The following is a 13,028-nucleotide window of genomic DNA, read 5'->3' as shown; positions in this document are numbered from 1 at the left end:
GCAGTAAAACAGACTGTCAGGTTATCTCCACCCTCTGCTCACTGAAGCACAGGCAATGATATAAAAGGCAAGAGGCAAAGTTTTGCTGGTTGGAGTAAGTGACAAAAATCAGCAGTTCTTCCAAATGACAGCATGACTAGATGGCAGAGTAAGTTACAAATTAATGACTTTAACCACAAAGCACATAATGGTTCTCAGAGCAAGGCCTCTAAAGGAGGCACTAAGGTAGAAAGAATAAGGTTCTTGATGTCAGAAGGTATAACAAGTATGAATCTAGGCAAATTAAATTACTTCACTAGCGTGGCTCTTAGTTTCTGTATCAGTACACAGAAGGACACTGGCCTGGACAAAATCTTCATCTCAAAATTTCTGTGACCATCGTCCAGCTCCCCAGTCACTTCATTGTACTAATCACCGGCCAAACTCCCACAGAAGAGTTTCATGTGGGAGGCTGGTCACCAGAGTCCGTTCCCTTTAAGGGCTGGTCACTTTCTGCCTGAGGTGTCCTCAGAACTTGACCTCCAATGGAAAGGCCAACTACAGTGAAAGGTGCCACAGGAACATTTTATAACAATGCTAAGTCACTGAAACAATAAGTATTATTTCTCACATTATTTTCTCACATTATTTCGGTAAATAATCCCAACCTAATGACATTCTTACATTGAACAATGAAAGTGATGATTTGGCCCTGTGGGAACATTCAGATACATATTCAGATCAGGAGGCACTAAGGATCAAGGAAAAGAGAACAATATTCATGCTCCAGCTCCAGGCTGAGTGCCAAATATCTTTGAGACTACTTATGCAAAGCAGCCATGAAATTTGGAGGGATTTTGTGAGAAATAACTACAGGGAAATTATAACCTCAGAAAAGATTGTCTCCTGAAAAAAAATTCTTGTCTGTTGGTAAATGACTCCATAATGTAAATGAAATACTGCAAATATCGGTATGTCCTTCATAAAAGGAATGCATTTATAAATAAACGAATAACTTAGTCTTTTGCAGATGTTGATTTGCTGGGGAGAATGAAGAATACACAGTTTTTATTCCCATCAGGATACAGAATTTAAGTACTGAAACAGTTTGTAAGTGATTTATTTTAGCAATTGGGTTCTGACTGAAGATAAATCATTTCAGAAGTATTCACTGCCTAGTAACCTAGTTTGTCATGCTGTTTTTCTTTGATGCTTGCATATTAAGAATATTTATTCAAAGAAAGACAGACCGTTTGCTAAGTCAACCATTTTCATATTTTGAAATAATGAAATTGGAAACCAAATGTGCAAAAGGAACATTTGAATGATTATTCAGATTTTGTCTTAAAATAACAATGCTAAGAAAATTTATAGTACAATGGAGTTCGCTGAAACATGTAAAATGTCATATTGTTCTTGCTTTCTCGACTGTATATATCTCTTAACTAGGATGATGTCTCTAGGGGAATAAGACCAAAGCAGGAGACTATAATCAGCTCCTTTCCTATTCAAAATCTAAGTACAATTCATGTTCCATGGTGCTTTTCTCAAACAGATGAGCTGAATGTCTATATATATTCTTTTCATAAATTATCCAATAGTGCAAAATCCATACCAGTTTCCTTATGAGCACCTCACTGAGTCTACAATTTAAATGCTGATAGGCTCTGCTCAGTAAACAACTGTGTATCTCAGGTTATTTAAAAAAAAATTATACTATTCTGAATTAAATTATCAAGACCCATCTTAACTAAGATTCTGCCTTTTTTTTTTTTTCCAAGATATTTTATTTATTTATTTGACTGCCAGAGACACATTGAGAGAGGGAACCCAAGTAGGGGGAATGGGAGAGAGAGAAGCAGGCTTCCCACTGAGCAGGGAGCCCGATGAAGGGCTCGAGCCTAGGACCCTGGGATCATGACCTGAACCAAAAGCAGACGCTTAAGGACTGAGCCATCCAGGCACCAAAGCCTTTATTTTTTTAAAGATTTATTTATTTACTGGGGCGCCTGGGTGGCTCAGTTGTTAAGCATCTGCCTTCAGCTCAAGTCATGATCCCAGGGTCCTAGGATTGAGTCTTGCATTGGGTTCCCTATTCAGCAGGGAACCTGCTTCTCCCTCTCCTACTCCCCCTGCTTGTATTCCTGTTCTCTCTCTCTCTGTGTCAAATAAATAAATAAAATCTTAAAAAAAAAAAAAGATTTATTTACTTATTTGAGAGAGGGAGAGAGAGAGTGAGCATTGGGAGGGGCAGAGGAAGAGGGAGAGAGAATCTCGAGCAGACTTCCCGCTGAGCATGGAGCTGGAGATGGGTCCTGATCTCACGACACACGACCTATTATCTGAGCCGGTGTCACGATATCACAAGCCAGACTCTCAACCAACTAAGCCACCCAGGTGCTTGAGAGTCTGCCTTTAAAGCAACTAAGGGACATAATGTTAAGCCATGAAATTTATCTCCTTTGCTTAAACTAATAACTTGTAAGACCAAGAATGCATTACAATGAGAGCAAAAGTACTATTTCATTAGAGGCCCCTATGTCTAATAATGGAGGCACTTTGCCAACTCCAGCCACACCCTCACAGACTTTAAGCTCACCACTCTACTTAACAACTTACTTTGATCAGGTCAAAATAACACTTTTGCCAACTCTTTGCTCAACCTGTTTTCAACTCTTTCGGGGATACATGTAAGAGTGGAATTGCTGGGTCATTTGGTAATTGTGTGTTTAGCTTTTTGAGGAACAGCTAAACTATTTTCCACAGAGGCTGAACCATTTTACATTCCTACCAGCAATGTATGAGGCTTCCAATTTCTGCACATCCTTGTTGAAACTTGTTACTTTCCATTTTTCTGATTATAGCTATCGTAATGGGTGTGAAGTATCCAGCCTTCATTTTTAAAGAACTTTTTTTTTTTTTACTGCTTATAGAATTCAAAGTTGTTTTTCTTTTTCTTTTTCTTTTTTCTCTTTCAACACTTTGTCTTGTGGTCTCTAGTGTTTCTGATATAAAGTCAACTATAATTCATATCATTATTCCCCTATATATAATAAACATTTTTCCATGATTACTTTTGTAATAAGCAAGGATACAAGTAAATGTAATTTTATTTTAATTATCCTGCTTGGAGTTCATTAAATTTCATGGACTTGTGGGTTGAAAGTGTTATAAAATACTCGACCATTGATCCTTCAGATATGTTTTCTACTCCCATCTCTCTCTCCTCCCCTCCTTAGATTCTAATTACATGTATGTTTGTCCATTTGATATCACTCTGTGATCTCAAATACTCAGTTTTTCTTCTCCTTTTTTTGTTTCCATTTGGATACATTCTATCAACCTATAATCACATGTCACTGATCTACTACTAACAATTCCATTTAATGAATTCCTTAGTTTTGATATTTTTCATTTCCAGAATTTCATTTTTTATGCAACCATATCACTATTGAAATATCCCATCTTTCATACCCGTTGTAATCTTTTCCACTAGATCCCTTAGCATTCTTGTAATAGCTATATTAAAGACATTGATAATTCTAATAACTAGGTCACCTGTGTCTATTTTCTTAGCTGGAAGTCACATTTCTTATTTCTCCATTTCTCTTTTTAGTGTGTCATATATTTTTGATTGTGTGCCAAATGGTTTGTATAAAAGAACAGCAGAATCTGTAAAGAGGGATATGTACTCCTTTGTCTGTCAGGCTGCTAGCTTGGGACTATAGGTAATAAGCTGGGTCTGGTCTTTGTTGCAGTTTTAGTTTGAATCAGTTCACCACCATCTTCAAACATTCCGAGAGCTGTTTCAGGAGTTTTCCTTCAGCTAAGAATGGAATCTGAGCCCAGGCAAGATTCCAGTATCTTGCCTAAGCTTCAAAGTCAATCCACCAGCTTTAGGAACTAAAGGAGATCTCACCAAGCTTTGCAGCCTCTTTGGGGGAGAGGGGGAGGTGTGCTAGGGAGTTCTCTCTGCTTTCCATTCACACCCACAACTTTCTGTATTTAAGAAGATAACTTTCAGCCCTTACATATGGTCTCTTGTAACTTTCCATATCCAAACTGGATACAGAAATACATTTGCATTTTTATTGACAAGTAACCTGCCAGTCATCATTTTATTGACTGTTAGTCATAAACTAAGAAAATACAAACACACAATTTAAGGATCTTCAGTATGACAAAAGAAAATGCCATTATTTATCAAAAGTTACAGACTTATATTTGACTACCATATTCTAAGGCAGTCAATTACCACAAAAGGCCTTCAGAGTTTAAGCCTATACTCCTCAAAAGATCGTTTAAAGAGTTAAAATCCAAATATCTAAAAAGTCTTCATTCTTATTATTTTGCTTTGATTTTGTTTTCTTTTGTTGATTGTTTTTGAGGGATAGGGAAAACGAGTTTTACTGTTTTTGTATTTGGGGCAGAGAACCATAGAAGGTTACTGTAAGGTCTAGTATGTACATACTTCAGTTTTGTATGAACTATATTTTAAGTTTCCAACTTCATCTAAAAAGTTCTCTGAATGGTTTGACTTTTTAGTATTCTCATAGTGCACACACATCAACAATCCTACTATCTGTTCAGAGTTCCTTTTGTTACTAGAATTACTAGAACTAGTAACTGGAAATGTTTGGAGTTTCAAGGCCTCAGGCAAGATTTTACTTATTAGAATGGAATCAGAAACTGTAGGACCTAAAAGAATATCCTAGAACTTAATTTTTAAAATAAAAATAAAATGTTAAAGATAGGAATTTGGTGCTTATAATATTGCACGTCTATTATCAGCAAATAAAATCCAACTAAGAGACCTGTCAGGAAGAAGTCAGTGAGGTTCCAAGCATTTATCTCACTCTCACCCTTCCAAGAGAAGCTGCCATATTATGGGACTATTGGTACTGGCTGCCTGAGAACAGAGCACTACAACAGAGGGTAGAGCTGAGAAATGATGACAGACAACTTCTTGATGATATGGTTTAAATTTCTGGATATATCTAGTTGTGAATGTAAATAAACTCTCTTATGTACTTACCTCTACTGCTTTGGTTGACTGTTATAGGGAACTAATATAGCAGAGCTTCCTAGACTATCCACTAGTAATTGAAGATCTCCAATAAGCAATTATGAAAGTCACAATTTTCATTAACAAAATAATACACTAACATATTTTTTCTTCTGAACATATATTTACTTTTAATAGGAAAACAAATCTTCTAATATTGAAATACATTAATATAAATGGAAAACTTTTTTGTAAGAGAACACTTCTTGTGTTGTGTCATATGATGTTGTGATAATTACTTTTACTTATTCCTATTAATTCATCAGTTTCAGTAGTGCCTGGGTGACTCAACTGGTTAGGCAGCCAACTCTTGATTTCCCGCTCAGGTCAAGATCTCAGAGCCCTGGGATGGAGCTCCATGTCTGGCTCCCCACTCAGCAGGAGTCTGCTCCCTCTCCCCTTGCCCTTCCCCCTATGCATGCACTCTCAAATAAATAAATAAATAAATAAATCTTTAAAAACAAAACAAAACAGCAGCACATGACATACAAAGTAATTGTTCAACATGTTTGGAAAAACCCTAGTTTGAATGATTAACAGATGTTATCTAACTACAAAAGGTTCAGTCGTCCCATATATTTTAGAACTGCCCCATTAGTCAAATTTAAGCAGGTTTCTTAAATGCAGTATGTCTCAAAGCCTTAATAACACATTAGTACATGTACTTTTTTGGGGGGACAAAATATTATTTTGCAAGATTCACTTCAAGAAATGTCACAAAGTTTCCATTCTGTGGGGTTAGAAGGGGAAACATTCTCTTCTACTCTACATCAATCATGGCTTCTTCTTGGATATTATCATCACATGTAAAGGCTCCAAATTAACTAATTAAAGCTCCTCTCTTTCTGGCCACAATCTCTTATCCCATCAGTTTGCTTTCAACCAGTAACACTATAAGCATTTTTCAACTTCACTGCACCCTAAGGCATTGAGTCTCTTTGTTTCGCCTAATGAATCACCTTCTCTTTTCTTCTCTTCTCTCTTTATCTAACCGAGATGCCATGATATGTCATTCTAATGATGCTCTCACCAATATTCTAAACTCTCTTGCTATCCTACCTTTTAGTTGCACACATGTAGTAATCCCCAACACTGGATAGCTGGATAGATCCAACCATCCAACCATACACTCAAACAATTCATCTCTGCTGGAGAGAATCACAAGATTCTTAACTTCAAATGGGCACCAAATATCTAACAGTACTTCTACATTTCTCTGGCCAACTCACTTCTTACTCTCCCAGTTACTGTCAACCATTTCAAACATTTCCTACTTTTCTTGGGCCTAAACCTGCCTCATTCTACCCCCTCCAGTATAAAGAAACTACAAGCCAGAAACACTTTCATCTTGCCTTTTCAAACTAAAAAATCTATTATTTCTCTTCCCTTCTAATTTGTTTCCCCATTTGGAAATATGTAGCTATCTCCCATCTAAGGCTGACCTCTCTACTCGTACTTTGTATTGCATCCCCTCCTGCTCTCCTAAGAACCTTAAACCTTACAAGAACTTGATAGATCTCTGTTTGAAAACTTGTTTTTCCTACCCCATCATTTATACAGGTTTAAGTTGCTCTTATAGAGAAAAAAAGAAGTAGTAAGAGAGAAAAGATGGAGAAAGATAGGGAAGGAGGAATGAAGAGAGGAAGGGATGCATCTCTTCCCTCACCACACATCCTTCTTCTGCTACTGCTCATTCTCCATAAACAAAATTCCTAAAAGATTTATCTATGCTTCCTGTCTCCACTTTCCTCTCCTCCTACTCACTACTCAATCTGCTCCCATTTGGCTTTCATCTTATCATTCAAGCGAAGCAGATGCTTTCAATTAACCAGCAAATTCCACTTTACTAATCCAACAGAGACATTTCTTACTTATTGTACTTGACCTCTTGGGAGAATTCCCCTCTATTGATCATATACTCCTACATGAAACTTGTACTGCCCTGGCCCACTCTCCCTCAACAGGCATAATATGATCATTTGCTTTTAAGATCCATTGGCTCAGATCTCCTCTTTCCTCACTCTATCTTTCCTTCCTGGGTAACATTTTACATGTTCCAACTTCAGTTACCACCTAGCCAAGCCCACTCATTAAATCTCCAAATCAGACTTTACCACTGAGCTATAAACATGTACGTATCAAGACACCCATGTGATTTCTCTACTAGGGAAGACAGAAAAAGTCAACATTATTTCATACTGAACTCCTAACTCCCAAATAGCCCCTTTTTAGGAGTTTCTCATTTCAATGAATGGTACTAATAATCCTGTTATACAAACCAGATATCTTAAAGTCCAAACTCACACTCACAATATATATTCCAAGAGTCAGAAGGCTTTATCAGTTTTTTATTCAAATATGTAAACATTAAATAAATTCTACATATTTTTAAAGATGTATTTATTTAATTTAGAAAGAGAGAACATGAACAGGATGGGGGCCAGGGGGTGGCCAGAAGGACAGGAGAGAGAGAATCTCAAGAAGACTCCCCACTGAGTGTGGTGCCCGACTTGGGGCTCAATCCTATGACCCTGAGATAACGACATGAGCCAAAATCAAGTCAGACACTTAACCAACAGAACCACCCAGGCACCCCAAATAAATGCTACATATTAATGACATACTGAAGCAAGACAGAAGCTATCAGATATTGTGTAATAAATAAATAAAAGGGTACATTTATTTAACTACTCTTTTATACTAAAGAATCTCAAAGGACTCTTTGAAACAAACAAAACTGACAGACTCAAATTTAACCAGTCATTCCAATTATACATAACATTCTAACTCATATTGACTTTGGGAAATCTGCAGTTACCTTTATTTAAATTTGGGGAAACCCTCAAAAACAAAAGAAAAGTATCTTGGGAGTTAAAACACTTTTTCTTCTAGCATTTTTCAAAAAGATTGATTCTTGAGATAAGAGAGCTAGCCTGACAAAGGATTAAAGATAGTGAAGAACAATTATGGTTCCTTTTAAAGTTATACTTTGTAAGATATGGAGGTCATGCAAGCATAGGCAAACTTAATCAAGACACATATAAGAATATATACTCCCTCTGGCTATTTATTAATTATTTTGATTTGTAAACTAGCTAATTATATTTAGAAATTGTTCAAAATTCTGGTATAAAGAACATTTAGCTTATTAAAAACAGATTCAGGGGTGGCATAATATGTATCCAGAAAAAAAAAATGCATTATTTAATCAAAATTTTTCAGTTAAAATTAAATACTATCCAGGACTTACTTTTTAATCAATATGAGTGCTAGAAATCTCAGGACCAGGTCTCTATTCCTTTTACAATAGGTTCCAATCTGCTTAAGTTAATAAAGTGCCTACTGGATGTACTGTTATTTTCAGAAGTTCATTAACTATTTCATCAATAGGAAATAAGTAGTCTAGAGTCAACAAAAGTGAATAGCATACTAAACTACTGGCCTAGAGCAGTCAGTCATAACTCCAAATATCAGACTTGAAATCAATAATATCTTTGATTAGGTGTCAGCATTAAATACCACAATTTTTCATCTGAAAATTAATACTAGGTATTCACCACATAACCATATCAAAGGTTTCACAAAATTACTAAAGGTACAACAATGGCCATTATTATATATAATGTTATTTTTATAAGAATTATTACATTGAAGGGGCGCATGGGTGGCTCAGTGGGTTAAGCCGCTGCCTTCCGCTCAGGTCATAATCCCAGAGTCCTGGGATCGAGCCCCGCATCGGGCTCTCTGCTCAGCAGGTAGCCTGATTCCTCCTCTCTCTCTACCTACTTGTGATCTCTGTCTGTCAAATAAACAAAATTAAAAAAAAGAAGAATCATTACATTGAAGAAAAATTTAAAGACTGATCATTTGAACATTTACCAAATCCCTTTGCTCCTACTGAATTCCCTAGCAATTTCTTAACTAGTCTTGGCCATCCCTGTCCTTACAGAAAAGAATACTGCAATCTATATCTACTTGAAAGGCTCATAGAAAAAAACAACAAATCTCATTTTCACCCATCAGCTTGAGGCAAAGGTTCTATATAGCTCTGACCACAGAGCTCACTAAAGCCCTAATAAGGCCTCTCTAGAAAGGTTTCCTGTGGCTAACTCATTTAGAGCAAAAGCTTGTGAAGATTCTAATAAAGTGTCTGAGAAGTTATGAATGTTACTTAAAGTTTTATTCCTGACGAGTTTTCCACCCCACAATATTCTTTTTGGCTATGATTATATATTTTCTGACTCAAGATGTAATTAAAGTAAAGAACTGATTTGTTGAACTAGAAGTGGCAGCACTGAATATGGAGAGGCATTATTTTATTAAAAGAATGGCCAGAGGGAGTATATATTCTTATGTATGTCTTGATTAAATGACCTACATCTCTTACAGAGTATAACTTTGAAAGGAACCATAATTGTTCTTCACTATCTTCAGTCCTTTGTCAGGTTAGCTCTATTTCAAGATATATAATGTAAATTTTCTCTCCTTGCCAAGCATTATGAGCAGCTGCAAAGGGTTTTATCTGAGATTCAGAAAAGGTTAGGGAGAAGAAACTTTCCTGTAAAGGAGAAGAGAAACTGCTACAAATATTTGTAATGTCTTGTCATAATTAGATGGATTCACAATTTCTAGGAAGGGCAAGAAAAAGAGAAAGTTGCTCAGAGCCAATTTAGGCCTATCTAGCACCAACTGCTATGCCCAAAACCCCACAGCAAGCTCAGCAGATTTAAAAAAAAAAAAAATTCCAAGGGAATTTGAATAATATTCTATAGGTGTAAGGCATTAGGTTCTAATATATACTTTCATGGCCTTAGACCCTGCAAAAATTCTTCCAAAGCCCAAAAATACCATTTAGCCATAATTAACCAGAGCTTTTCAGAAGTCAAAATTCACTCCTCGGGGAGTATTTTAAACCTGCTGAACTCCTGACAAACTCACAATTAACATTTAAAATGTAGAGTGTAAAGAACTTTATTGCTAACTGATGTGATGCTGAAAGAAGAGGCATTACTTTTTCTAATTTTCAGTGTAAGGAAAAAATATCAATGATTTCCTTAGCCTTAGTCTCTGTCATTGAAATTATAAACTATATTATTCTTGCATTATTTGTATTATTTCTAACCAGAATACCTTTGTACAGCTATACTTTATTCCAAGCACAATCCTGATCTTTTATTACTACTACTCAAACTATGGCATAATAGCTATATAATTCACTGACAGAGATATGATATTTTCATTTGAAATAATACCAAGAGAAACAACAATTCAATAAAGGATGAATCTTAATTAAACAATAATCCTAAACAAAGAATAAAGAAAAAAGGTCATCTTACCAAAAAAAAAATTTTTTTTAAGAAAGGAATCTGTTATTTCCTTCTCATTAAGAAACAAAACAAAAACAAACATACACCAGATTCAATATAAAAGTATTATCAAAAAGCACCTAGCCTACTTATTCTGCTTCATCTGATAAAATAAAGCAGTCAACTGAGGAAAATTATATAAGAATAGCACAAAATTAGGGCATACTCTGTCAATGGGTGAAAGGCCAGCACCTCCAATGATCAAACTCAATACTGTATAGTATTCCAACTAAATTAGATTTATTTTCCACACAGAGTTCTAAAATCAAAGTAATTCAGCAATTGAAATAATCTCCAAATTAAGGACAGTCAAGTCGTTTTCAGACTGAAAAATTATTACAGCAAATACAGTCTTTTACTCCACAGGCTGTGAACTCCTCATTAGCAACAATTTTCCCCTAAAACTTTATCTTTTTTCTAAGCACCTGTTGCACCACCATCTTTATTCCCCACTAATGGCCTCACCTCTCCTCATAGAAAATAGAAATGATCAGGTGGGAATTCCTAGGACTTTCTGTCCTTCCTCATCCTCCCACTGACAAATGTAAGCTCCGCCCCACCCACCTGGGTCGGGGACCTCCATCCTCCAGTGTTCTCTGGCCCACTATGCTCTTTCCCTGCTTGGGGAAAGAATTGGGGTTCACCAGGAAGTCCTCACTCTCCTGGAGGCTACCTCTGCTATTTACTGTTTTTTTTCCTCCCATATTATTTAAAACACACACACACACACACACACACACACACACACACACACACAAACTAAATGTAAAATCTTAACTCTCTCTGCCCATAGATCATTATTCTAACTTTCCCTTCCCTCCAAAATTTAGCTACCTCAAAATGCTACTAGAGAAATCATAAAAAAACAATAACAATCATATAATCATAGCCCTCACAGAGCTTTTTGTAAAAAGGTAAACCAGATCCTTTTACACTGTTGCTTAACATCTTTGAATGGCTCCCCCATTGAGTCCACCAAAAAAAATCTCAATTCACACACAAAGGTTTTCCTATAATATAGCCCCTACATCTAGTTACATATATATATTGAAGATTTAGAATACATATTTTTACTTCCCTGAGCAATATATGATGCTTCTAACCTTTGCTGAAATACTATTCCTCTTTTTTCCTCTTTTTTTTTTTTTTTTGGTGGTGTGGGGGTGCAGGTTGTGTGGCTGGATACCTCTTACCCACCTTTAAGACTGAAAGTAGACATCCATACAATTCTACCCTGAGCTCAGGCACTTTATTTTTTATTTTTTATGATTTTTATTTATTTATTTGACAGACAGAGATCACAAGTAGGCAGAGAGGCAGGCAGAGAGAGAGAGAGAGGAGGAAGCAGGCTCCCCACTGAGCAGAGAGCCCGATGCGGGGCTCAATCCCAGGACTCTGGGATCATGACCTGAGCAGAAGGCAGAGGCTTTAACCCACTGAGCCACCCAGGCACCCCAGCTCAGGCACTTTAAATCTACAGCACCCTTCTTATGTACTGTGATAGCACCTAGTATTTACTCTTATGGAACTCATCACATTCTTGTTATAATTATCTCTTAACTTGCCTTTCACTGAACTGTGAGCTCCTTCAGGATAGGACTTTAAATCATCTGGCTTTGTATACAAAGCCAAGACAGTGCAGATGGCATACTGCAGTTTCTAAAATGGCCACAACAATATTTCCATCACACATGTTCTTACGATAAAGAATCTGACACTTCTTCCATTGAGAAGTGGGGCCTGTGTTCCCTACACTTGAATTTGGGCAGTCATGTGACTGTGGTAGACGTGACATTACATGACTTCCAAAGCCAGGTCATAAAAACAGCTCCCTCCTGGTCGTCTTGGGACACATTGTTAAACCCAGACACTCCAGCTATAAGGAAGCTCAAGCAATTCACAGACAGATGGCACAAGGAGATGAACAGAGCTTAGTTGGGCTCCTAGCCACCAATATCCAAACTGCCAGTCATGTGGGTGAACCATATTGGAAATAGATCCTAAGGCCTCTAATCCAGCTGTTCCGGTTGATGACACATGGAGCTGGATAAGCCTTCTACATGGAATTCTTCCCAAATGAAAATTCATGAGCAAATTAAATGATTATTATTATTCTAAGTCTCTAAGCTTTGTAGTGATCTGTTTCATAGCAAGATAAGCAGAAGAGTGCCTGTCTTATAGTACATAAACACACATGTACACACACTGTACACACACATACAACACACATATACACAAAGTTCAGTGAATCAATGAATAAATTTCCCAAATCAAACATGCTCCGTAAGTGAGAGAACAGTTACCAAACACTCTAATTCAGATACTTAAATTACCTTAGCCTTTTTCATTATAAAAAATAATTCTAGAAAATCAAACAGAAAAACTCAGATAAAGGTAAATACTCTGTAATTTGCAGCAAGCCTGAGATATAGAACTTTGCCAAATACTGCAGAAGGCCTCCATGTGACCTGTCCTTTTTTAAAAGATTATTTATTTATTTATTTGACAGAGAGAGAGATCACAAGTAGGCAGAGAGGCAGGCAGAGAGAGAGGGGAAGCAGGCTCCCTGCTGAGGAAAGAGCTGGATGCAGGGCTCAATCTCAGGACTCTGAGATCAT

General features: G+C 36.7%; 1 protein-coding gene across 9 annotated transcripts in view; it reads right to left on the bottom strand.

The window, feature by feature from the left end:
• The window catches only part of FER (FER tyrosine kinase), a 465,352-nt gene that overhangs the window by 273,687 nt on the left and 178,637 nt on the right, over nt 1–13,028 (bottom strand). Inside the window, exon 1 of one of the 9 annotated variants that reach the window (XM_047729746.1) lies at nt 3,333–3,338. The exons of the other annotated variants lie outside the window; for them this stretch is intronic. The gene's annotated coding sequence lies outside the window, so the exon portion shown is untranslated. Of the gene's footprint in view, nt 1–3,332; nt 3,339–13,028 lie in introns of those variants that run through there. 9 annotated transcript variants of the gene reach the window in all.

The sequence above is a fragment of the Lutra lutra genome, chromosome 5, assembly GCF_902655055.1.
Source record: "Lutra lutra chromosome 5, mLutLut1.2, whole genome shotgun sequence".
NCBI lineage: Eukaryota > Metazoa > Chordata > Mammalia > Carnivora > Mustelidae > Lutra > Lutra lutra.
The sequence above is the reverse complement of the archived record's forward strand: the minus strand, read 5'-3'. Positions and strand labels throughout refer to the sequence as shown.